The sequence below is a fragment of the Melospiza georgiana genome, chromosome 10 (genome assembly GCF_028018845.1).
Source record: "Melospiza georgiana isolate bMelGeo1 chromosome 10, bMelGeo1.pri, whole genome shotgun sequence".
NCBI classification, from domain to species: Eukaryota; Metazoa; Chordata; class Aves; order Passeriformes; family Passerellidae; genus Melospiza; species Melospiza georgiana.
The window spans coordinates 25,369,553-25,397,459 of NC_080439.1; positions in this window are offsets into that span (position 1 = coordinate 25,369,553).

A 27,907-nucleotide genomic window follows, 5' to 3' on the forward strand; every position below is an offset into this window, starting at 1 on the left:
GATTCATGGGAGGAGGTTTTAGTACAGCAGTCTAATATGGAAACCTTGTATTAAGGACAAATAAAATCGTTGGTAGTTGACAGTTATCAATAATCAAGGCAAATTTTGACTTCAGCTCTTGTCCAAATCCAATCAGCTTCACAGTCAAATGGTCATCTGTGGCTAGAAAAGTCAAAGAGATGCTGAAGCAGCTTTGTGGATGGATGCTGCCTTCTCTGGGCTCTGGCTTACAGAAACCTTGCCCAAATTTTAAGCCTTATAATAGAGATTGTGTGGAGGCTGGGGTGTGGCAGAGCTAGGTTCAGTGCTCCCAAACTGAATACAATAAAACCCCTTTTAAATATATTTCTTAACTGCTCATTAAATATTGGGCAAGGGTGTTTGTACTTAGTATAAATAAGATGTAACTTGACTGGCACCTTTATTTGCAAGTATCATGCAAGTATTACCAAACCTATTTTTCTGGTCCCAAAGTAAAAAAATTAAAAATAAATTATAAAAAAAATTTGCAAGAAGCAGACATCTTAAAGAATGGTACAATTGAAAAATAGGGGAATGGGGTTATTTTGAGCTGAGGAGTAGAACATGAAATATGAGCTGCCTTTAATCTGAGAACTGCATTAAAACCTGGTCTGCCTTTGCATCCAATCCCCCTCACCTCCTGCACTCCTGGAATTTTTCAGAGATCAGAATTTTCAAGTAGTCTTATGCTCCTTGCATGCCTTTGTTATATTGGTGAGAAAAGAAGATGATTCTGGAGAAAGGAGTGTTCAGGAGGTTCATTTGCAACAGTATTAACTGAGCCTTTGCCAGTGCCAAAGCACAAATTAAAAATAAATTCTGTTAAACTGCCTTGTAGTGTTCTGGGTTATAAAAGTCATAGCTTTATTCTAAGTGTACCAGCAAATGTTTTATTTAAGACAGGTGTTTCTGTAAAGAGGGCTTTTTTGAGAAACAAGGGATAGCATTGTTTGGGGGGGAAAAAGGTCAGCTAAAAAGACTTCAGAATGCCAGGAATGGGATATTGGGTTGTTTTTTTTCCTATGTAAAATCAGTCCTAATGTGTTCCTTCCAACCACTGACAAGGCTCATTCTAATCACTGTCTGAAGAAAATGAATGTGAGGCTACCAAAAATCTGTAATATGGAAAAAAAATTCTTCCTTCAGGGAAGAAAAGGTTTTGATTGTGGTTAAACGTGCTTTTACTGACTGACTGTTCAAGTAGGTGTAATTGCTAATTAATTATCCCATCAGTGTTATAAAGCTGGAGCTATTTTAATTATGTGTATAACTGTTAAAATTATTTTTAAGATTCATTATTAAGCTTATATTTAGAAGTATAAACCTATAGTTCTTCTTTAGAACTATGTATTTAGTGATCTTTTTGACATTAAACTTCATTGACTCTGTAAGGAACACTGAAAACACAAGCTCATCAGATGAGGAAGTCTTTTGGATTTTTCTTTTTTTTACTTTATGTGTGTGATTTATGGTCCTTTAAGGCCATAATAAACCATTCTCATTTTGCTATCACAGTGCTGCCATTCCCCCAGTGCCTCCTGACCCAAACAAGCACTATCTGATCGTGGGCTTTGCAGCAATTTGGGTTAATTATTTTAAAAATCTACAGCCAGGATCGAGCCTTTATATAACTGAGAATATTCCACTCATACTGGACGTTCTCTAGGAGAACACAGACCATTTATGTGCATAATTAAAGGATTCATCATGATTAACAACACTGCCATTAAGAGCAGCCAGTTCCATGGGTTAGACCAAGCCACTCTTGGGCTGCAAGAGTAATTATTGGGGTTTTGCCACAACTGAATAGGTCTGGAGCACCCTGATGAAGAAAAACATGAATCCCTGTTTTCATGGAATCCATTGTATGTCTGGAAGCTGCCAGAACCTCGAGGAATTATGTTTGCAAGGAGAGGAAGTGAATGAAATTCACTGAAAATGTTCTATTGATTCCAGGGCTGGCACATAGAATCTATACAACTTCTCAGGAGGGAGGGAAATCCACACGGCAAATGAAGATTTAATAATTGTTATGGAGCTATCCAAGTGAATTAAGCTGCTCCTAAAAATCTTTTAATTCTCAATTGATTTCTGCTTTCTCCATAGCAGGGTTCATGCTATATAGTACTCCAAATACCAATTTATGTCCCCCCCCCTTATTACAGATGGTTCATATCCATTAGAAATTTGCCAAATATTTCTTTAAATTGTTTTCATGAATACCTGTGGCTTTGGGAAGGAAAGAAATTTAAAATTACTTGATAAAACAAAGGCAAATAGTTAAATGTCCACTGTTAACTGATGTTTTGAAATGACCACAAAACTTGAACAGTCAGTGCTTCTCTACATTTCTGTAGCCACACTGTGGCTTCTTGAAACAATCAGATAAAATCTTAAAACAGAAATGGGAAAAGTATACTCAAAAAAATGTGGAAGTGGTTGATGGAGCATAAATGGATATTGGAAGCCATTCCTTGTATGACCTTCGAGACAATGGGATCTTTCTACACCATTCTTTCTTGCAAATTAAACAGAGGTAGGATTATTCATTGGTTTCTTATATTTCATCTTTAGAGGTGAAATATCAAGAGATGCAGAATTTTTTATGCTGACAGGGTCGTGCGGTTTGAACCTGAATCACCTTTGTTATGTAATATGAATGATATTAAAGGTTTAGGTGAACCAGCTTGAAGATGCCAATAACACCCCAAAACCATTTCTTTCTAAGGGTAGCAGAGTAGAGTCTTCTGTGCCTTTGTAAATATACATTTTTCTGTATCTTATTTTGGTACTAAATAAGATTTATTCCAGTAAATATAAATACTATGCTTAATACTGTGCATTCTACTAACTATAATGTCAGAGAATTACTCATTTTTTCAAATCTGCTGATTTCCTCTTTCTACTTTGTCACTCTCTCATAACAGAAGCCCTCTAACTGTGCATGTTTATAGACTGCATATTTTAGTCAATAAATGTTTTTATTGACTTGCAGGGAGTTCAATATTTGGTTAACATTAAAATGACTGGCTTGTGGGAGAGCTCTGAGAAGTGATTGAACCCTATAAAATGGGCAGATAAATGTTTACAAAGCCAGAAATGTTGAGAGAACAACACAGTAAAAAGTTCAGTCTGCTATGTCCTGACTCTCCTTGTGTAAGACATCTCCCTACCCTGCTCTTTTATCAAATGGAGGATTTCCAATTCAGTATTTTCCTGTCCTTTACTCCTCTGCGGTGCCTTTAGGTGTGACAGTTTGTGTAGTTCAAGCATTAAGCTGCAAAGGTGTTCATCTGGGTTACTGTGGGAGCCTGCAATATGAGCTCTCTCAAATGAGACTTCTCTAGGAACAGCAGTGATCTGGGAATTAAGCTCAGGGCCAACTGCTGAAGCAACTGAGACAGCAGTGAAAACTTTGCCAAGTTCTTCCTGCAGAGTATGGTATTTTTCAGAAAGCACAAGAAACTCAACTAGATTTTCTAGTGTCATGATAATACATTTTCCAGCTTAAATTTCTGAAGATAACTGTCAGGTTAAAAAACAGTTTAGGAAAATGTAGAGCAGATTTGGAAAACAAATTTTTAATTTTTTCTTTCCCTATCTTGCCTTTGTTCAGTATGGTGGCATGGTCAAAAATATCCTGTTAAATATTTGCATTTGGAGCCCATGAAGAAAAACATGCTACTTCATGGAATTCATGCCCTGAAATGCTTCAGTTGGCTTTCAATTTACAAATTTTACTTGAACCTAATAGGTCAGGTACATTCTTTGACTTTCTGTAAAATCCCCAATGCACCCTGGGCCTCTGCCATTTGGTGAATATTAATAGGCCAAATTCAGCATTTACCATTTTATTAAAGTACAACTAATCTGAAAACCCTGTGCATCATTCTGAACGTTCTTAATAGGATATTTTTCCTCATGGGATTTGCAGTGCTTATAAAATAGTTTTATTTGTGAGTCATGAGCTGTTGTTTGGAATTCTCTGCCAGGGTGCTTTTTTGCTGAATCTTCAGAACAAAATAGCTGAAGAAAATTACTTCATTTCTAGACCTCATTTTTAAAAAATGTTGAAAGTAAACCAGCAGGAGAAATGAACCCCACACAAATAATTTGAGAGAACATCTCACATTGTGCTAAGCCTCTGTAAACACAACAGGGCTAAAGGCCTTCAATTACAATATTTTCTAGCCATTATTCTAATTAGTTGTTTCATGGGGGGAGTTTCAATGGAGTGTACCACATGGAGTGGAAGGTTTCCTACCTGGCTGCTTTAGGGATTTTTTGGAAGGTTTTTTTTTTTTCAGTGGAGAGGAAGGTTTCTTACCTGGCTGCTTTACATTTGCACTCCTCAGCTGATAAAAACGGGGATTTGCCAGCTGGAAAGACACACCTGAGGTTTGCTCACAAATCTTCCTGCAATCTGGCTTGTTAGGGAAGGAATGTCTTTAGATGTTGTAGGTTAAAGCAGCTGTTGATGGTTCTTTCTTGTTGATGTTGATTTTTTTTTTTTTAACTCAGGCCCCAAAGGTATAAAATTATCATTACAGTCTGGTTGATACTGATGAACAAACCTTTTACTCCTGTGTTTTGTAAAAGCAAGCATTCTTGCACTGGGTGTTAGCAGAGTAAATTTTCCCATGATACATGGTCCTCCTGTGATGTCTGATTTTTAAATATACTGCAAAAGGGAGCAACATCCTTAACTAAAGATGGATTTTTCCTGGTATAATTATATTTGACACAATGGGTCATGTACATAGAGCCAAGGGTCTCTCACTCTTGAGGGAGGTGAGGAACAAGTCTTCCTCCTGCAAGCTGGCTTGTTAGGGAAGGAATGTCTTTAGATGCTGTAAGTTAAAGAAGCTGTTGATGGTTCTTGCAGAATCAATACTCAGATAAGGACAATTGTTTATAAACATCATGGAATTCTCTCAATTCCCAAAGGGCAAACCTAAAAAATCTTATCTGCATGAAGGCTTCTCTTCCATTACCTAACTTCTGTTCCATTACCCAACAAAGCAGCTGCCTGAGTCTGAGCAGAGGAGGCTGATTTACAGGGAGCTGGGGTGGTGTCACAGACAAGGAAAAGAAAATTGCCATGCAACAAGCCACTGTACCAGGAGTGGTCACACTGTGCTTGAAATAAGGATTTAATTTAAACTTAATGAGTTTTCTGCATGCTGGTTACAACTAAACTGATTAGAAATATGTGTTTTGGTTTTACAACTGTGCTGCAGGAGAAGCATTTATTACATAGCTCTTGAAGTGGCTGTTTTCTTGATGATTTGATATTTCATGTCCAATAATAAAAATGGATGTAATCTAAATGCAGGATCCATCCTATTTAGGACTCATAATTAAATGCTTTCCAAAAATGTTTATCATAACTTCCCAGTGTGGCTTGTGGCTAATTTAATCAAATGGTAAGATCCTTCTCCTCTCACCTGTGTCTGCAGCAGATAAAATTGTGAGAGGGATATGTTGCTTAATTAACCCTGTAATTCTTACATTTGGGTTAATTAGCATCTAAATTAAGGTTTCTTGTGTATCATATGCTTGGTGCTGTAGTCTATTCTGCACAATTTATTCCTCTGCAGCTAAGATATTCCTGCTTGCTTACATGGTTTGATTGCCTTCATATGAAAGTTTTGCATTTTTCTCATGTGCACCTCCTGGGATACTAGTTACAAAAAACATCACCTGATAACTAAAATAACTGACTGTTCAAAGAATAGACAAGATCCTGGCTGTGAAAAATTTTGGAATCCTGATATGGTTACCACCCACATTTGGGTGAACGTGACCACATTCAGGTGCAGTTGGTAGGATTATATGTGTTCGAATGTTGTAATAATTTAAATGCCTTTGCTGAATACATTCAGCTGTTCAAACCTGCTATCTCTACTTATGAGGTATCAGTTTATTTAGGATTTGCTGACTGGAAAATGGCTGAGTTATTCAGGAACATCTGTATTCATAACAGAGATTACAAGAAATTAAGACAATCAAAAAATAAAGTTGTGGCTTTCCCATCACAATACAGTAGGAAAGCTACAGATTGCAGTTTCTTACTCTGAGACCATCATAAAGAGGTGTAGTCTCTGTTCTCCTCCATTCATTTAGTCTGAGCTCCTATCTCCCCTCTGAGGGACAGTCTGGGGAAGTCTGAGCTAAAATGGTTAAACATAAACCAGAGTGAGCTATAGAACATTATTGTATTCTGTGGTTTGAATTTCCATGAAGGAATTTTGCACTGAAGGAAAACAACTCTTTGCAAGGCTCTGCCTTGTGAATGTGGGGCCCAAGCACCTCAGACTCTGTTGCTTATGGGATGGCTGCAAAGAATTCAGTTGTTCATGGAAACACAGAAAGTCTCTGGCTGGTCCAGAGCCAGTCTGGATAAACTACTTTATTCAAAGAACGTGCAAATCAAATGCTCATTATGACTCCAAGGAGTGCCTTTAAAAATGGCCAGCCCACATACCTTGCAATCTCTAGCTCTCCATAAGTAGATACAAAAATGAGTAGGAATTAAAATATATTTTTAATATTAAAATATTAAGCATAAGCTGAGAAATGTGGGGTTTAATCTTTTTTCATTCTGAACAATGCATCGCTTTCAGGTCAGATCTAAAAGTGATGAACAGTTTGCCTGTAAAGGAAAACCCTTATCAGAAAGGCTCCTTAAAACAGCTTATGAATTATTTCTTAGGGAAAATAGCTCTTTTCAGAGCATGTTTCAGAACCAGGAAGGCCAAATACGTGCCCTGGGTTTGCAGCAGTAACAAGGCACAGCCGTGCTTTGCATGAGTACAGTGATTTCATGAGTTACAGGATTTCATGCACAGAGTCCATGACTTGAACCCTCCACCCTCAATTCTTAGGAGCATACCAGGAGTGTACAGCTTTCAATTCTCAAACTTTTAGACTATTAGACAGTGTATTGTCATCTCACAACACAGATTTGTTTCTTTCGGCTTGTTCATGCTGTAATAGCGCAAAAGAAAAAAAAATCCCAGACAACCAACAATATAAAAACTTTACTCTGAAATTATACTGAAAATTCTGAAACAGTGCTGATATGGAGTTAAAATTACTTCCTTATTTTATCTGTGACAAATACTCTTTTTTAATGCATTATTCATTGTGGACACAAATACTCTGGATGACATCAGACCAATTGAGAAGCAATTTGAAGAAAATATTTTCTAGGAAAGTGTATGCTATTCCCCTTAACCACTGAAATGAAATAAGCCAGCAAATAAATATTCAACACTGGTATTTTATCCACTTTTCCTTAACTTATCAAAACCAAGCTGTGAAGCATGGGAAAATTGATATTAGTCTATTGTGCAGGAAATCTGTGCACAGTATGAAAACAGATGAGAATGTGTGCATATGCACAGCACTAATATTGCCCTTACTGTTACTGAGCTTGACAGAATTGCTTATTACTGCTGAAACCTCCTATTGTGAACAATTAAAGAGAAGGTCTATGCCAAATGTAACTGAACTGGATTTTCCACACCTGAGAATCTGCTGGAGTCTGTGGGTTGGGTTTGGTTTGTGTGGGGTTTTTTTGTTGTTGTTTCTGAGGCTGAACTTGGTAACCTTACAGTTCTTGTGGCACTGAGGAGGGAGGGGAGATGCAGGTGAAAAAGGGACAGAAGAGGAAGGGAGAGTTAATTGAGCAGTGTCTAGATGAAGTCACTGATTGTGACATTCATATTTTCTGAAAAATCCCTTCACTCAGGATTTCTGTCCTGGGAAGCTGGGAAGCCTCAGAGAAAAGGAAAACAATTCTTATCTCATTTGCTTCTCCTGTGTTGTGCTCATGTGGAATGTGTTTGGAGATTGTTCACCCACAGGTGATTGTTCCATTGGATTCTGCTGGGAGTTGTTTTCACTCTTTGGCCAATCAGGGCCAAGCTGTGTCAGGGCTCTGGAGAGAGTCAGGAGTTTTCATTATTATCTTTTTAGCATTCAGTAAGTATCCTTTCTGTATTCTTCAGTATAGTATAGTATAGTATTCTTTAATATAATATAGCATCATAAAATTAGTATAATAAATTAGCCTTCTGAGAACATGGAGTCAGATTCATCATTCCTTTCTGCCATGGGGCACCCACAAATACAATAACTGATCTCCTCATCCAGACTTGGAGGAGCAAGCTGTGGATCCAAAATGTGACAGGTCTGTCCTGACTTCTGCCACTCAGTTCTGTCTCAGCTTGTGTGAGTGTGTTCAGAGGGTTACAAAGCACCTGAAACACAGAGCTAAGAGCTCCTGCCAACGAGAGGGGAGTCCCAGATGGTGAACAGCTGGCTGTGATGATGCCCCAGGTTTCACTTCCTTTCCTGAGAGGAAAAGAGCTAAAGGGTTGTAACCAGCTGTTGTTACTGGGAGCAGCTGACAAAGTGTTTTTTCAACGCACATTTTTAGTTTTGCCCTGAATATAGCTTGGATGCAAGAATCAGGCTGAACACCTCTCTCAGCATTTTTCTGTGAACGTGAATCACAAGACATTACATTTATTACAGAGAAAGAGAACACACATTGTTGGTTCCTGCTACAGAGGTGACTGTGTCAGAGCATTAGCAGGTATAAATTTCTGTGGCACCAGTGAGCCAGGCTGCATCAGCACATGCACATAACTGCTGGAGTCAGATGAATTCTCCCAAGTGAAGGATAGCAGGATGCAGAGAGCATATTGAGCGTTTCTGCACAAAGCCAGCTTTTGCACACTGTGATCCACCACATTTTGGTGTAGCTCCAGCGCAAGTAGCCAAGACTGTTGTAAGTTACCAGCATAATTAGCTCATCTGTCTTACGCACCTGGAAATCAGAGTGTGGTGATTAATTATTCCCTTAAGCAGATCGAACCTACAGTCAATAATGATGAGCCAAAAAAATTATCTTGTGCCCGAAGCTTGAATTAGAAAAGCAGGTTTTTCTGCAGGGGAGCTCCTGTAAGGCTGAACCACAGGCAATGCTACATATTTGGTATTGAATGTTAGGAAAGATAAGAAGTATAATGCTTTTTAAGGTTAATTCTGGGTACTGTGGTTTCTAGGAACATAGGATTTCCTGAAGAGCAAAGGGCAATAACAAAAAGAGGCTGATAAGTAGTGTTAAAATGTTTAACAAACACTTGCATCCTGCAGTATTTGGTTCCATTTATGTTTATAATGTTAATGCAAAATTGAATTAACTATGAAAATTACAGTGAGTGTTATAAAAAAAACGGATCAATATAGTGGTAAAGCACAGAATAACACAGCAGAGCTGGAATGAAAATGGTCACAAAAACCTGACACTGTGCAAAGCTTGCCCAGGAGCTAATAAGAAAACTGAAATCACTATTACTATGCAGAGAGTTGCCTTATCTCATAAAGCAGCAGGTAAAATTGACTGTCAGACTTCACATATCTTGTTTCCAATATGAGTTTGGTCATTCAGGCCAGGCAGCATTAAATGGCAACTTAGTTTTCTACTGAGGGAGGATATTCCCCTCAGAGCATGAGTTTAGACCTAGGACTTTCCCAGAGTGTATAATCAAAGGCATGCCAGGAACTGACTTATTTTTGTTTTGTTTAGAGTGTCTGGTTATTGTCATAGATCAATCAAATGGACACAGCCTTTCTCCCCATATATTCCTTATTATAACTTCTATAGAGTCTTGAGCATCCTGGGAGGATTCCTACCTGAAAATGCTTAAACACTGTTAAAATTATGGCTACCACACTAAATAGGATACATTTCCACTGTAAGTGGACAGGGGAATTTCTCAATCACCAACTGTATGGTACAAAAGCCACAGATTTGGCAGCGGGGCTCTCATTTTGAAATATTTTTGTGAATCCTCATCCAGTGAACAAACTTTAAAGTTCATGTTCATTCAGATTTCTAAATCCAGCTGTCAGTATTTACAGTAACTCAGTAAGAGTGATTAACAGTGGTATTTTCTTGTAAAAACAGAACTTTTTGAATACATTTAGTCCAATTCTTGTCCAGGAGCCAGTTTTGCCCTTAGTGCAAAAGCAAAATAATTCTTGTCATTCTTAGGGTTTGATTGTTTGGGGTTTTCTGGTTTTGTGTGTGTGGTTTTGGGGATCTTTTTACTGCGTGTCTCAGTTTACCAGACTGTAAAACTGATTATTTTATCTTATGAATGACTTTGTTCTGCTACGCTGTTCCAGATCATGCTGTGCAACACTTATGTCCTCTTTCCTCTAAATCCAGAGTAAAACCTGAAGAAGACTGAAGAGGATTGAAATGTTTTTACCAAGAACTTGGAAGGAAGACAACAGAGCTGCCTAGTTTATTTGAAACCCTGTCTGTTTGGAAAACAAATGTACTAGCACATTACAAATATTCCTGCTGTAAAATGAAAATATTTTCTGAATTAGATGGGTCTATAAACTGAGTCACCTGGGAGTTATTCAACTGTGTATATGCCATCAGAGAATGTACCAGAAATCCCTTGACCAGTTTCTTCTGTAGCTCTAAGTCCTTTAAAAATATTCACTTATAAAGCTGCCCCCCAACAGAGCTTCCTCCATGTACTGCAAACCAAGGCTGAATTGTGAACCTGTTTGGCATTTGATCGATGGTCTTAGAATTACTTAAGTAATAATTAAAACCTAAAATGCTTGCCTTTTTATTCGTTCTGCTAAATACACAGATCTGGAACTTGCTATTTTATTAATAACTTCAGTTTTCATTTGCTTCTGCCCTATAATGGAGAATAATAGAAATAAATATTCTTCATTTGAACTCCCATTGAGTAATTACTGTTTGGAACTGACAGAGATCTGCCACGTAACTCCAAAATCTGTGGTTTTCCTAATTGTTAGCCTAAAATCTCTGACAGAGAAAATGCACCCCACCAAATTGCCTGGCCAGCAGTAGTGTGCTCTCAAGCTGTGCATATAGCATGTTCTGAACTGCTGCTGCCCCGTGGGAGCTGTAACAATTTTCTCATTGTGCTGGGCTCAGATATGGAATTGCTCTCCATTCCCAGGCTCTGAGGTGCAGGGCTGGGCAGCAGGGGTGGTGCAGCTGTGGCAGGGACAGCAGCCAGCCCTCCTTCCCTCTGAGCTGTGCTAACCAAATCTGCTGCCCCAGAGCACTCACACCCCAGCTCCGAGACCTGTTGGCTCAAGTGGCTGCTCCTGAGACCTTTAAAGGCCTTTTAGTCGCATGCATGGAGAAGAAGCATTAGGAAATTAATGAATGAGAACAGCTGGAAGCTAACCAGCTGTTGGAGTGAGCCTCCTTTGGTCCTGGCACTTCTCCTCCACAAGCAAAGCAAGAAGCTGTTCCTTGGTAGTGCCCTGTGAGTGCCACCACTGAGGGTTTCACAGAGAGAGGGGTAGTCTAGCAAATAACCTGGTGAAGCAGCATCAGGCCCCAGAACTGTGGCATTCACATTCTCTAATAAAATCCCTTCACCCAGGATTCCTCTCCTGGGAAGCTGAGAAGCCTCAGATAAAAGGAAAACAATTCTTATCTCATTTGCTTCTCCTGTGTTGTGCTCATGTGGAATGTGTTTGGAGATTGTTCACCCACAGGTGATTGTTCCATTGGATTCTGCTGGGAGTTGTTTTCACTCTTCGGCCAATCAGGGCCAAGCTGTGTCAGGGCTCTGGAGAGAGTCAGGAGTTTTCATTATCTTTTTAGCCTTCTGTAAGTATCCTTTCTGTATTCTATAGTTTTGTATAGTATTCTTTAATATAATATAATATAGTATTATAAAATAATAAATTAGCCTTCTGAGAACATGGAGTCAGATTCATCATTCCTGCCTTTGTCAGGGGATCCCTGCAACTACAATACGCAACTATCTTAATGTTTTCTTCCATGGTATTCAGCTGTGCAGGAAAACCTCCCTGTGTACAAAAACACTGAGCTGTCATAAAGATGCTAGTTACGTTTTTAAAAATTAAAAATGTAGGCTATATGAAGCAGAGACAATGAACATTTCTGTGCTATGTGACTCCTGTTTGGCTCAAAAACATATGGCACATTTCTCTAAAGATGGTTGCACTGGTTTTTTCTCCACATCAGGCACACAGATATTAACCTGCTAAAATAGACTGGTGTCCAGGTGGGATGTGAAGCTGTACAGTAAAAGCAAGACGACCCCTGACAAAGGGAGGAGTGATGCATCTGACTCCATTGATATCAGAAGGGTAATTAATTACTTTATTATACTATATTACACTATACTATACTACATCTAAACTGAATCTGCCAAGCACCCAACTCAACTGCCCAGGATCTCGTGGCTGCCAGCCCACAGTCCCCACACACACCTGGATTCAATTGGTCAGTGAATCACAACACTCACACCAGAATCCAATCACCAATTCCCTTCAGGTAAACAATCTTCCTCAATGCATTCCACTTGTGAACAGCAAGAGGAGCAGTAAATGAGATAAGAATTGTTTTTTCTTTCTCTGAGGTTCCTCACTGTGATTCCCAGAAAATCCTTGGGAAGCTGTGCCTTGCTTTTCTCTGTGGAAAGAAATGAGGCCACAAAGCTGTATGTAAATACAGTAAGATAACTCATTGCTGAGCTTTTTTCCCTACTGAGATCAATACCCTAAAAAGAGGGGAAGAAAAACCTGGTGTTTTGCCCTTCAGGTGTCCTGGAGCAGAAACCCAGTGATACACCCAGATCCCACCACCACTGGGATCAAATAGAGATGCAACAGACAGCTTTGTGTAGGGTCATCTCAAAAATGCTGAATTTGTGCATGGGGGCAGTTCTAAACCTTGTAAAGCTTCTGCTGATTGGAGACCTCGACTGCAAGTGCAGCTGTGGGCTGATTTGGCCCATGCAAACAAAGTTGTGCATGCACTCTGCAATCAAGTGAGCACATGTGCACAGCTGTGTTTATCTGACACTTTGCAAATCAGGATTTTATTTCTAAATAGCATGCTGACAAGAACAAGGTCATGGAAATATTCCTATTAGCATTCAGAAATAAATATATATTTTTAGAATGTTACCTTAAGAGCTTAGAAATTATGATTCCTAATTTCTCACGAAAGACTCTGGGGTTTTTTACTGTTTTAACCTTCACTTAAATACACCCAGCTACAGAATCTCCAAAATATAGCTAGGAAAAAGCCTTATTTAGTTAATGAACTGGTGAATAAAAGCTTGCCTAACACTCACCTTATACTTTCAAAGCAAATTGTTAACAGGAAAATATATTGGATTGACTATGACAGGTCAAATTTGTTGAGGTGGACTTCTATTTTCCAATTACTTGACTGGAATCGAAAAAATGCAGTTGAAAACCTTCAACCCTGGATTTCCCTAATGGCAATGAAGGGTATGTAAGGGTGTCTTAAGGCTTCTGTTATTAAGTCAGCTCTTAATTGACTTTTCTGAATGTACTTTGGAAAAAAAGAGGGACTATGAGTTTTCAGAAGTTGATTTTAAAAAATGCAGCTCCTCTTGCTGACAGCCTATCAGCAGTGCAGCTGCTGGGTGACAGATATGAGGACTTCTGGCAGCCTGAAAAATTGGGATATTCCTGACGGCAAAGGTGCCTCCATAACTGTTACACACAGGACACACCCGTGAATAATCAGGAAACTTTGGAAAAGCAGTGTACCATGTGCTAAATGCTACCCTTAAATGCTTTTTCAGAGAACCACAGGATATTTAGGGATATTTGAAGGGATCTCTGCACATCTTGTGGTCCAACCACCTGCCAAGGCAGGGTCACCTGGAGCCCAGGAATGCCAGGTGCTGTTGAATGCCTCTAAAGAGGAGACTCCATGAGCTCCCTGGGCAGCCTGTAAGGAATTATTATAGGATTATATTAACGGAAGAAGTTGTTTGTAAAGCATCTAGGAAATGCTTGCCTAAATATTTATTGTAGTTTTGGGGAACTTGGCTGTCGAGACCACCCAGAAGAATGAGGCAGGCTGATCTGAGCAGACCAAAACCAAGACACTGGATAATCATAACTGCTTTATATAGATTTAACAGAAAAAATAAGGACTCTTAAAATAAAAACAAGTTTTCTGTATGGCTCTTAAATTCTTCTCCCTCCCTTACACATATTAGTCATGTTGTAGTTTCATATCTGTGCTATAAAAAGTTCTATTTCTGCTCTTTTAGACGGTCACATATAGGAGAGAGAAGGTCCTTTAGACTGAAGGGGATGAAAACCATATGGAATGGCTGGTTGCCACTTCCACTGCATAGCACAATCCCCAAAAGACTGAAAGATTACCCAAGCTCATCGAGTTGCAGAGAAATGAGTTACCAAGCAGGAAAAAAGGAGGTGATGTTATTGAGAAAACACAGCCCATGAATACTCATTTCTTAAAACAGCATTCTGTTAGCCTGGAGGTATTGAAAATTATGCATTATGTAAAGATTCCAATGTAATAAACAAATGTTTGCATCTGTCTCTCCTGGGCCACTAACTGTGAAAAAAGATGGTTTTATTCTATCAAGCAGAGAATCTTTCATAGAGAACTATCCCAGGTAACTACATTTACCTCCTGCCTGTACTTGAGAAAAGGTGAACATTTGTTTCCTATTTCAGTGTTGCGCTACAAATGAGCTTTCCAGCCTCTCCCTTTCTCCAAAATACCTTCCAACTGAATTACAATTTAAGAAATGTGCTAAGAAAAGGTATTTACTGCTTTTAATCACAACTGTAAATCCCCAGCTCCATCCTAGCTGGGCAGCAGCTGATTTAGTACATTCCCTGCCTATTAGGGATCACATCATCCAGGAGCCTGGTCTGTGCTGGAATTAAGGTTCTGTTCTTTCTCCCAGTCCCTGCCCCAGCCAGTAGAACCCAATGTCATTTCAAAGGGTGAAGCACTGAGCCAAGTCTGTCTGGGGAGCATTTTATGGAAGTTACAGCTGCTCTTTGCTGAGAATGTTTTAACCACCCTATTACATGTAAAGGATGTAACCCCACAAAGAAAATTTAATACTTCAAGGCCCTGTACTTTAAAAGCAATACCTTTATGCAGGTTCCAGTGTTTGTGTTCAGTGTAAGGACTTTGCTAATAATTTGAGATAAGTTAGAGGACTTGAGAACAAGCTGAAAAACATTCTGAATTAAAGTTTTGTTAGGTTCCCCACATGAAATAGGTTTACAGACATTTTAGAGCACTTCATTAGCTCATTTCTGCCTCTGTGTTTGTAATGCTACAGCTGATGCAGGTTGGAGCCTGAGATGGTGCAATTTACCCTTTTTCATCAGGATGATCTGAGATCATACGAAATGAACATTGACTTCCATCTGTCCTGGGCTTACAGGAAGAAAAGTTTATTAACATAAGGACTAGAAATATTAATGATTGCATTTGCCCTTGTGAGGGTAACTGTTGTAACTATTTTGGATTACTTTTTAAAAGCTCAGTTTCTCATTCTTTGCAGGTTGAGTGGCCTTTTTGGCAACTCTTTTGATGGGGAACTGTGAATCTTCCCACTTTTTGATAGTGAAGTGTGCAGCTCCACAGGTTTCAAACTACTGACAATTAAAATGGAATTTAAAATATATGTCCCACATGCATATTTTCAGCTTGATTAAGTATTTCAACTTAAAATAGTAATTCTCTCAGTAACTGCATGAGAGGGCTACTCACTGTGTCAGTCTGGATTCCTGCAAGTGAAGCTGGCCCTGAAATGTCAGCACAATGCCAAATTGTGAAGAGTGGAGAACTGAAACTCCTGGCTTTTGAGCTATTTCTGTGAACACAGTGATATTCTTTTACACTGAATAAAAACTTTCTGCAAGACAGGAATGCATTGTGGGACCTCTAGCTCTAAGCCTGAGAAAGCTCTTGTGATCTTTGTACCTCTTATTTCCATGTCCTTTGCCAAACTTTCATTATTTGGACCCAACTTCTCTGCCATTTCTCCCTCCCACCCTTTTTGCTGTCATGGTGGAGGCCAGCCACAGCAGAAACTGCTGCAAAGCAGCTGCAGCTCAGCCTGGTTTTTCAGCTGATTTACAGAATGGGATCTTCTCTCCCACTCCCAGCAGGTCCCCAGTATGTAGAGAACACCGTGTTGGTTCTGTGCTGCTGTGGCTGAGCTTTGACCCCTCTGTGCCCTCACCCTGACCGGCAGGAAACAGCAAAGGGAAGGAGACACTGAGAGAGCTGGGTCAGCAGGATTAGGAACAGAAAGAGCAGAGGAATTAGAGTCTGCTGCAGCTGCAAAGTCAGAAAGTAGAATAGTTACAATAGCAGTGGCCCTGCTTTTGCCTCTATTTCCACTGCTGACCTTAAAAGAGGGGAATGGATGAAATTTTCAGATTTCTGACGTTTGATACCTGCTTTGACTGACCCCTGGATAAGAGTTTGGCAGTCTCAGGGCTATAAAGGAGGCCCTTCAGACTGCAGGGTCTGGGGAAAAATAGTCTGAGAAAAAAAGGGGAGGAAGATCCCTTAGGTTCAGAGCACCTGCCATAAGAGAAAGCTCTATTGCCTTCTTGGGGAAGGATAGTAAAGTATTTAAAACTAGATAAATATTGTTATTAAATATAATACTAAATAACATTAAATACTAGTATTTAATCCTAGATTTCAAGTACCAGCTTGGTCTTGAAAACAGCACAACCCCATTTTTTAAATAATTCAGTAATAATAATCGAGAGGACTAGGGGGGAAAATAGCAAGAAAATAGCAAGAAAACTTCCTTTGTGCTGTTTGAAGTCCTGTTAAATTTGTTAAGGAGGGTGATAGCTCATCAGTGAAAACATTGGAGCATAATCATTTTTAGTGTTTTTTACATAACACAAAAATCCCTGCTGGAAACTTAAAATCCCTTAACTTAAAAAACTTTTCCCACCTGGAAACTGAAGGTACTGTGGTTTGTATTTTCTCTGCTTCACAGCTGTGCTCTAGACCTGTCAGTACTCTAATTGCAGTTACATAATTAATGCCTGAGCTGCAGGCTGCTGCTGCTTTTGGGGTGAATACACTAAAGCAGGAGGCAAAGAAATGTTTGGATCAGGTCGGGCAAGAGCTTCATGCCCACTGCACGCACAGGCAGGGGGAACCAGGCTGGTCTGGAGTGAATTTTAGCTGTAGAAACACAGGAAAATGTTTTGTGTAGGCCACTAACATATCAGAACCCAGGACATTGCCCTGGGTGATTCCAGACCCTGGCAGGGGGCTCAGAGACCTTGGCACGGAGTCACAGACACCTGTGCCTTTGATTTTAGCCCATGGAAACCATCACCAACTTTGTGTGAGGATTTACAAGCCACAAGGGTTTGAGTAGAATGATAGTTAATTTGTCACAGGTGGACAAGTAGAATTTTGGGGATTTGGAATGTGGGTTCAAGAGGCAAGATGGAGGAATCTGGGCATGTCCTGTCCTCCTTCTTCTTCTTCTTCTTCTTGGCCTCCATCTTCTGCTGGGATGGTGGCACTTCTGGATTGGTTTAGAGACAGACTGTCTGTAGAGAGCATTTTGAGCAGACAGGATAGAAGCAACCTGCACAACCCTGCATTGTGCCTGATAGCGGAGACCTGCTGCCTGTGGGCAAACAATGTAAAGAAGTTTGCCAAGATGTACCCAAGGAAAAGGGATGTGAAGCAGGATGTTCTGAGGATGTGAAGAGAAGATATGGGGCAAGGTGTGCCAAACTATGCTACCTGCCCAAAGATATGTTAGCTCTTTGTCTTATACATAGTACTTTGTAACCAACCCTGCACTAGGATATAAAATGTACCCTCAGATTTGCAATACATGAGCACTGATCATTACCTCCATGAGAATTGTTCTCTGATGTGGTGCTGTTTGCAGGGGTCCCAGGACAAGAGAGGAGACAAGGATCTGACTCCATGGTTCAAAATCTTGATTTATTATTTTATGATATATATTATATCAAAACTGTACTAAAAGAATAGAAGAAAGGATTTCATCAGAAGGCTAGCAAGCAAAGGAGAAAGGAAAGGAATGATAATAAAATCCCATGACTGACCAGCAAGTCCAAAACAGCCAGACTGTGATTGGCCATTAATTAGAAACAACCACATGAGACCAATCCCAGATGCACCTGTTGCATTCCACAGCAGCAGATAATCATTGTTTACATTTTGTTCCTGAGGCCTCCCAGCTTCTCAGGAGAAAAGATCCTAATGAAAGGATTTTTCATAAAATGTGTCTGTGACACTCTGACTCTGGGGGCTCCTCTCTAGCCCTCTCTCCCCCCATCCCCTCCCTCATACTCTCTATCTTTAACTGTCTAACATAGGTGATAGGTATTGGAAAATTATTGTCAATAAAGTACACTTAGGTTTTAGTATAAAAAGCCAACACCACCCCAAGGGCAGGGACTGTGCCACAACCCGACCTGCTGGGCAGATCTCAGCAGGTCAGAGAAAGAATGTGACAGATAAGAGAAATAAACAACCTTGAAAATCAGAACCAATGAATCTCAGCTTCTTCTTCAGTCATGGGGCTGGGAAAAAGAGATTTTCCAACACCTTGGGGGCCATTTCAGCACAGAAAACCAAGACCTATATTCCTTTAAGCTAGCTGCGTCACACTGGGTGAATGCTCTAGGGATTGAATATCTGCAGCCCTGCTTTGGGTGAGAATTCAGGCATTTTCATACCTCTCCCATGAACTTTGTGCCTCCTTCCCTGACCCTATATTGCCAATGTGTATGAGAAATGCCAGGGTGAACTTTGAAGGTACATAGTTAATAGAAAAAAGGATTACTGTAGTCCACAAAGGCCTCTCTAACATATACTGTAAAAACATTGAAAATATCACAAGTTGCCCTTATTCAATATTAAAAAAAATAAAATCAAAGCTTAAGTGCTTTGAGTAGCCTGCTCTGTTCCCTTATAGCTAATTAACAATACTGAATTTCAGTAAATCAAGTATTTTTGGCAAACATGTAGAAATACATATCAAACATAGAATGAAATATCAGCTACAAAAAAAACAAAAAAAAAAACAAAAACAAAAAAAAAAAAAAAAACACACACACAAAAAAAAAAAAAACCCAAACATTTTCCCCTTATATTTGTTCTGCAGCTAGCTGTGCCTGTATTTAGCAATAATCCAGTGCATCTTGCATAAGATGAATGACATTTTGATCCAGGATATTTCTGATTTAGAGACCAATGAGCCATTCCCATGTACTCCATTGTGATGCTTCCACCACCTGTATTACAGATATTGTTTTATGGCAAATTAATTAACCTTTCAATTTAAAACTATTTGCATCTCTGTATTTCTTATGAGGAGCAGCAAGTAGAAAAACATGCCTGATGGTTTAATAAGAACTTCATTTTCATGCCTTTCCAAATATGTTTTGAGAAACCAAGTCAGGAAACTCAATGGAACTGAACCACAGATAATTCACATCTACCAAACCTTTCTGCTTCTTCAGAAGCCCACAACTTCATACTGCAAAAACTCAACCCAAAGTATTATTAAAAAAAAGAAAAACAAAACCAAACACCAAAACAAAAAAAAAAAAAAAAAAAAAAAAAAAAGAAAACCCCAAAAAAAACCCAAAAAAACAAAAAAAACCAAAAAACCAAAAAAAAACCACCCCAAAAAACTAACCAAAAAAAAGCCACAAAAACCCCAAAACAAAACAAACCACCAAACCAAGGATCTATCAAAGTCTGTATCTCTGAAGCAGATGATTTTTAAACAATGCCCAGGAAATTAGGCTTAACTGCCAAGTGAATGTAACTTCATTTTTTGATCCACGGTCTCTTGTACTGCTTTAGAGGCGGAACTACTTATGAGAAACTAATTTGGGGACATGTAAAAACAAAGAGGACAATTCAGGGGAGTCCAAAGGAGGAGCCTGGAAGTTTAGGCAGATAAATGTGTGTTCTATAATTTCTGTAGGAAACAGAAAGGCAAATATCAGCACATCATTGGTGGAGCTCCCCTCCAAAGGGTAGATGTAGTGAGAGTCCTATGTATTGGATAAGTGGGTCCTAGTTGCTCTAAATGAGCCACAGCTGTGAAGCCCTTAGTTGGGCAGCAGCTGTGGCTTGCAAAGATAACTGGGATAAAAGGGATGGGTTGAGAGCCCAGGAGGAGCCCCTGTGAAGCCATGAGGAGCTGCACAGCAGAGAAGAGCTACATGGTAGAAAACCAGCTAGAAGGTATGGACTTTAAGAATATCATAACAAGAGTATGGGACTTGAGAAATATGAAATACAATAAGATGACAACAACAGTTGGTGACCCCGACGTGATGGAGGTATGCAGCCTGAAGAGCTGTGGAAAATAGGACAGCCTGAGAGCTGTAGCAGCCTGAAGAGCTGTGGAAAATAGGACAGCCTGAGAGCTGCAGCAGCCTGAAGAGCTGTGGAAGATTGTGTATATTGTACTTGTGTGGTGTATGAGGCCTTTGAGTCTTGGGATAAAATGTGTATTGTAAAGGAAATGAATATATTGTACTTGAATATCTATATTGTATTTGAATAGAAAAAAAGGGGGGAAATGTAGTGAGAGTCCCTACAAAATCTATGTATTGGATAAGTGGGTCCTAGTTATTCCAAATGAGCCACAGCTGTGAAGTCCTTAGTTGGGCAGCAGCTGTGGCTTGCAAAGATAACTGCGATAAAAGGGGGTGGGTCGAGAGCCCAGGAGGAGCTCCTGTGAAGCCATGAGGAACTGCACAGCAGAGAAGAACTACATGGTAGAAAACCAGCTAGAAGGTATGGACTTTAAGAATATCATAACAAGAGTATGGGACTCGAGAAATACAAAATACAATAAGATAACAAGAACAGGTAGAGGGTCAGAAACAATTGGAGCCATGAGCTCAGCAAGAGGAGCAGGAGTTTGAGTAACCAGAGGTTTAGGATGAGCAGAGAATCTTCTAGAGAATGTACCTCAGAGTACTTCCTCTAGAGGAAGTACTTCAGGACTTGTCTTCAGCTTTTCCTCCTACTTTCAGAAAAAGAGTGTCACATTTTGTATAAAATTTGAATAAAACTTTGACTGACCTACACAATAAATATTGCGCAGGTTAGTGAAAGTAAGTGAATGTTGTAGTTGAGACGGATACAATACAGAGCAACACACTCCATTTTCTGAAGGCTTCAAACTGGTTTTATTCTAGCATGCATGCTTTTTATCCATTCTTACACAACTCATGAGTTTACACTTTACTCATTGGTCAGGAGAGACAAACAAAGTGCTCATTGGAACAGGCAGCTGCAGGTTTCTCTTATTTATCCTTCTTTCTTTCTTGGTTTCTATGTCAATGACCTTGGTAGAGAATTCTTTCAGGGCTAAACATGGATCCTCTTCTCAAACTCCTCTCTGGCTCACAGAAGTCACTGTGAAACCTCTTCTACAATTCAATCACCATTGACAATACCTGGATTGATGAAGAGCTTTCAAAAGCCGTTTCAATTCAGTTTTTCTTTCCCTTCAGTTCAGCTCACCTGGGGCTTCCTATACTTTAAAGTTCACATTAAAATCCAGGGGAGTGGAAGAAGAACCCTGTAAAATTTTCCAAGCAAAAAGCAGAACAATGAAAAATAAATCACTCATGGAGGCAGATGTTGAAACAATTTGCAAACAATTTCCAGAGTTCAAGGAGCACTTGGACAATGTTCTCAGGCACATGGTGAGGATCTGGGGGGTATCCTGTGCCAGGGTAGAACTGGATTGGATGATCCTTGTGGGTCCCTTCCAGCCTGGGATATTCCATTATTCTACAGGCATTTCCTTATGTCCTCCTCATGTCAGTGCATTCACACACTTGTGTAGGACTAGAGATTGATTAAGAAGCAGAACTATGACACTGATCACTGGGTTTTTTCTGTAGGAATAATGACACATCAGTTTAGCGCAGCACATGAAGAATTCAGAATTCACAAACAAAAAAAACTATGAAAAATTCCCAATTTTTCTTATCTATAAATCCCAGAATACAATAAAAAAAGTGACTCCCATGTGAATTAGAATCAAAAATCCCCATGAAAATCAGGCAGATGGGAGAGGAAAGATTATACCAGACTGTCATGGGGCACTGAAGGATGTCTGGGACCAGCAGTAACATTTAGCAGCTCATCCTTAACTCCATATTCTCTTCTAAACCAGCAATGGTTTATTACAATACAGAAATGTAAATAGTGCCACAAACTGTGGAAGCTGCTGAAACAAGAATACTGATATGTAAAACCTATCAGGAAGAAATAAATTAAACTTTAAGTCAAATTTCTAGTCAAATATTAACTTTCTTGGTACTAGGCCTAGATAAAAAATAAAGGAAAAATGTTCTTCAGGAAGCTTTGGTGAAGAATAGTGAAGAGAAGGAATTAAATAGGAGTTGGGTACTTGAATTGTTCTTCCCAAAGCCTCAGGCGCCACAGATAAGTAATAAGAAGTTAGCATGAGTAATCAAAGTTTGGGTGGTTTTGCCAGTACCTGCTTGACTGCATGTTCCCATCAGGCAGTGAAAATAATCCATAAAAATGTTAAGACAGTAGGTACATAAGGGTAATGAAGCTCTGCTGTGGGTTATGGGTTTTCTTTTTCCTGATCTAGAACCTAAATAATTTAATAATGAAAGTGGTTTTTTGAGTATTGCTAGAGTTTCTTAGATGCACATTGCTCCCACTTTCCCTTGTAGGATAAAGCACCTGTTGAACACATCGCTCTTCTCATCAAGGCAGAAAAACATCCCAGGAGAACAGCACGTTTCATAGTAATACCCTGTAATGGACAGTTTTTTATTTAGTGCTCTCTGCTGTGTATTGAATAATTGTTCTCCTTTTTTTGCAATTTATTACGTTAATACTGCTTAGAAATACTTAGTTTTGTTTTAATTTAATTTCTGATTCAAAGCAGAAGGGGCACCTTTGTGTTCTGTCATGGGCATCAGTGCCTTAATGTGTATCTAATGTAGGAACTCATCAAATAACAGGGTTAGAAAAAGCTTTGTTTGGCTGATGAAGTCTGGAAGAGACTGCATATTGCTTTTTGCTGCAAGCTTCTCCTCCAGCAGCTTCTATAGCCTAAGTGCTTAAGAAAATGGCCTGAACTTCTTTTCTGGGCTCTGTCAGAGAACATGAGGAAGGTTTTTAATTAAAAATCCATTTTTTCTAATGCCAGTGGCCTAAAGAAACAAGGCATTCCACAAAGAGTTTTGTTTCTTACAAATGGGAGAAGGGAAAAACAATGTTTCTGATTAACACTAAACACTCTTGTGACCATAAACAGTGCTGATCTTTCTTTGGCCTGTCGTTCATTCTGTGTCTGAGCAGTGGAAGTGCCAAGCATCAGCAGGGATTTGTGAGCGCTGAAATGGCTTTTGAAGCTTGAGGATGAAAGAAGATATCTCCTTGAGCCTGTTTCCACAATCAGTACCCATGTCAGTGCTGTCTTACCCTGATTCTTTTCATTTTAGCATAACTTTCATTTCCTAATAAGAAAGGTAAAGATAGCAATGCAGGTTTTGCCTTAATCCCTTGTTCAGTGCCATTCTCCAACATGTTAAAATATTCCTTGCTTTGGAAAAAACATGTCAGCACCATCCTGCAGCCAGCCAAAGATTTTTGTGCTGGATTTATTTAGATTTTATCTAACATAGTCTCACCAGACAGTTCACTGGCACTCAAATAAGGTGAATTTTACAGCACACAGCACCACAGCATCAGAGCAGCGGGCTACCTTTCCCCTTCCAGTGGTAAATTCTCACAGTAAGAGCAGTCCCTTAATCACAGTTTAGCTCCAGAGCCAAAATGCTGATTTTGCCAGACACATTCTGTCTCCAATCTAACCACACTGGTTTTTGCTCTGAGACATGCAGTTTGCTTTTTCCCAGGTAAAGCACCCAGGCAGACCTTTAACATTTTGATAGCATGGAATGCATAAAAGGTAAATCTGCTCAGACATAATTTTGGGCTTTCCTTCCCTGCTCAGTACTTTCTGCCCCTGCACAGTGGAAAGTGAATTTTGTATAATATTGCTGTCTTGTTTTGGCCATTTCCTCGTGAGTAAAACCAGTATTAGTGAGTCAAGGAATCCAAAAGCTTCATCCCATCTGCTTAGAGAGCTGGAATTACCATGGAGCAGTGTGGGATTAGGGAGGAACATGCAGGCTCCTGTGAATTTGACCCCTCTGTTGTCATTAATGGGTGGGATAGAGGTCAAAGACCTGGTTGTTTACAGACAGAGCATCAGCAAATGTCTCAACCACAGGGGTTTCTGTGAGAAATTCAGCTTTGAATATTTTCACAGGTTTATAGGATCAGACTGTTTGTACACTTGCTTGCATAGAAATATAACTCTGGTTAGGATTTCTCTTTTCAGGCTTTAATCAGGCAATTCCAAGGTTTTTCTAAATGCAATATTGGAGATTATAATTGTTGTTTATGTGCCCATTGCACAGGTGACTCTGTGAGCAATGCTCAGCTGGGGTGTCGTGTCCACACTGCATGCAAGATAAAAGATGCAAAGCAAATAAACCCAGTATTCAATAATAATATTGAATTATTATTGAATAATAACTATTAAATAATTATTTTATATATTATTATAATTTATATTGATATATTAATAATTAATATAATTATATATTATATATTACTTATAACATATTTTATATAATTTTAATTTCAATACTAATAATTTTCTTTTTATATAGTATTATAATAATTATTATTCAATGACTATTTCAATATTATTGAAATCATTATAATAGTAGAACAATAGTCAATAATTGTATAACAACAGTCAATAAAGGATCAGCTTCTCCAAAGAACAAGGCAGCAGCATATCAAAGGTAAGTGTTGAAGGTTTATTCAGTGTATTGCCATTACCAGACCTGGTTTGGGGTGGGAGGGGGAAGAGGGTTTGCAACAACCCACAGGCAGTGCTGTAACATCATTTGTGCACTTAATTATTTCCTGTTAACCATCAAGCTGTTTGCATTTTTGATTCTGCAAAGTGCCTCCAGCATTCCAAAAACAGCTTTGAAGATTTCTCCCTGGCTAGTAATCCATCAGTTTAATTAGTACACAGGATAGCTGACAAGATGAGCAAATACCTTCCCAAATAACTGATGTGCCAGTTTTGCAGCAAGAAAATCCTCCCAATGATCCTCCTCCCCTCTATTTACTGTAAATCAGAACATCTGAAATTTGTTTCTCAGTCGAAAGGAAGAGGGAAAAGCAAACAAAACTAGTAAGTTATTTTACTACAAGGCTTAAAAATGTAATGAAACAAGACATAGTAATTTAGAACTTGATAGAAGGTTGATCTTGGCCATATATGACCAATTTATTACCTAAATATCTTCAAAAATCCTGGCCTCAGCTTTCAGTGCTCTGGTCATTTTTCATGTCTTGCATTTGCAACAATCATTTTTTATTTTCCTTTCCTTACAATGTGATTTTGCACAGGCAGAGCACTGACTGCACCTTAGTTGTGTGTCTTTCAGCATCCCTCTTGCCGAGCAACTGTGCAGTAATTAAATCACTTTGCAAACTGCACACATATTGCTTCTGCCTTTGGTAGAATTTCAACATTTTCCATGCCTAGGGGAGAGCTCAGCAGCAACATCTGAAGTGTAAACAAAGCAAGATGGCTAAGTAGAATTCAACAATATGTATGATTTTCCAGGTATTTGAGATGTCTTTTAGAAAAGGCTCCTGGCAATAAATTTTAGGCATGTAGGACACCTCATGCTCATGCTACAATTGCTTCTCTTTTTTCACTATGTTCAATTTTACATAATTTATGTCTCAGAATTGATCTTAACTGTGGAACATTCCAGATCTCTTAGTACTCCACTAAGTGATGAACTGCAGAACTGACTTAGGACATGGAAGATTTATAGTACCTTTATCAGAAGTGACAGATTTTGATAATACACATCAAAGTATTAATATATATGATATGATAATGTTATAATATATCATATATTAAACATTATATAACTGTGATTATATAATCATTAATAATTATATATAATATTCCTTATTAATATAGAATAATTATTAAGATGCGATAAATATTTTTAATGTATTGTTTTATTTATAATTTTATTATACTATTATGATATTATAATATTATGTCATATTATAATTTTAACAGTATAATAATATTATAATTGTATTATTTATAGTGATTCTATTTTATTATTTAATATTATATGTTATCTATATGAGTAATAATTATTAAATTATAGTATCTGTAATGATTATTAATTATGTTATTCTATAATATTTTATATTATAACATGTGTTACACATGCAAATGTAATGATATCATGTCTGCAATGTCACTTTTTTGAAACGACTGTGAATGAGAGTATTGAAAAGATCAGATGAATGTTATGATGAGGCAGACTTATTTCCTCGTCCCTTATGAAAATCTGTATATTTAAATCAGGAAAAATCTAATGGCTTCCACTAATTTAAGCACTGCAATATTTCTTGTTGCAAATTAGGTGTTGCAGCTTTGCACCTGTATGGGCCTGGAAGAGCCATAGTTAAATAAATATGTTCCTCTGTGCCCTTTTTCACTGTTTGTGCTTCTCTCAAAGACACTGGCAGCCTTTCTGGTTTTAACCATCCTCATGTGTGAAACTGCAAAATTTTTGCTTGTAGGAAATCACCTAAGGTAAAGGTGATAGCTTAAGGAATTGATGCAAAAGAGCAACTTTAAAAGGGAAATAAAACCTGCTGTAGTCATGTCCCAGGCTCAGTTACTGCAGAATTGCATTTTAGGGCACTCACTACTTTGTCAGACTAAGCCTTTCTAGAGGTACCCTAATCCAGGAGCTGGTTTTTATCACAGTTTTTATCTGCTCTGGAGTATAAAAATGGAATAGCAGTATAAAATAGCATCAAGAACATTTCAACTACTCCCTGAAATGGTTTTGTAAGGCAAACATCCCTTGGCCACTATTTATCTGCAGCCATTGCTCAGTTTCTTAAGAGTTTGTGAAGATTTTTACCACAGAGGATGCTGTTTCAGGTACCTGGAACAGAAATCTCTTTCTGATTCAAATACTGCATCAGCCTGAAAGAAATTGCCACAGAAAGCCACTTATTGCCCTCTTGTCCTTCTCTTGGCCCTCTGCTCACTGCTTCCTCATCTCCCTTCCATTACAATCAAAAAAAAAAAAAAGTTTGGATAATTGAGAGTTGAAGTTCACCTGCCATTTCCTTGGTTGGGTGTTGTATTTTCTGAGACCCCCAATGAAGGCAGGAATGATGAATCTGACTCCGTGTTCTCAGAAGGCTAATTTATTGTTTTATGATATGATATTATATTAAAGAATACTATACTAAAATATGCAAAAAAATACAGAAAGGATACAGATAGAAGGCTAAAAAGATATTAATGAAAAATTTGTGACTCTCTCCAGAGTCCAATCACAGCTTGGCCCTCCTTGGCCAAAGTGTGAAAACAACTCCCAGCAGAATCCAATGGAACAATCACCTGTGGGTAAACAATCTCCAAACACATTCCACATGAGCACAACACAGGAGAAGCAATCAGATAATTATTGTTTTCATTTTTCTCTGAGGCTTCTCAGCTTCCCAGGAGAAGAATCCTAGACAAGAAGATTTTTCCAAAAATTTTGACAGTAACAGTTGGGGTGATAACTCTCCAGAAGTTCCAAAAAACAATTGTGGCACAGCAGTTACAAAAGAGAACAGCACACAATGGAATTGACTGCAAGTCCATAAGCAGAAAAATAAAAGGAATTCCCAAGGGCATGGGCCAGTTTTCCTGCCTCAGTCTGTCAGGAGCAAGTGCAGCAGCATCAGACCTGTCAATTCTGAAATTCTGGGCAAACAAGATCACTCATCAGTGTCAGTGGTGAGATTCTGAATTCGACAGCAAAGCAACACGAAGAATGAGGATGGGTT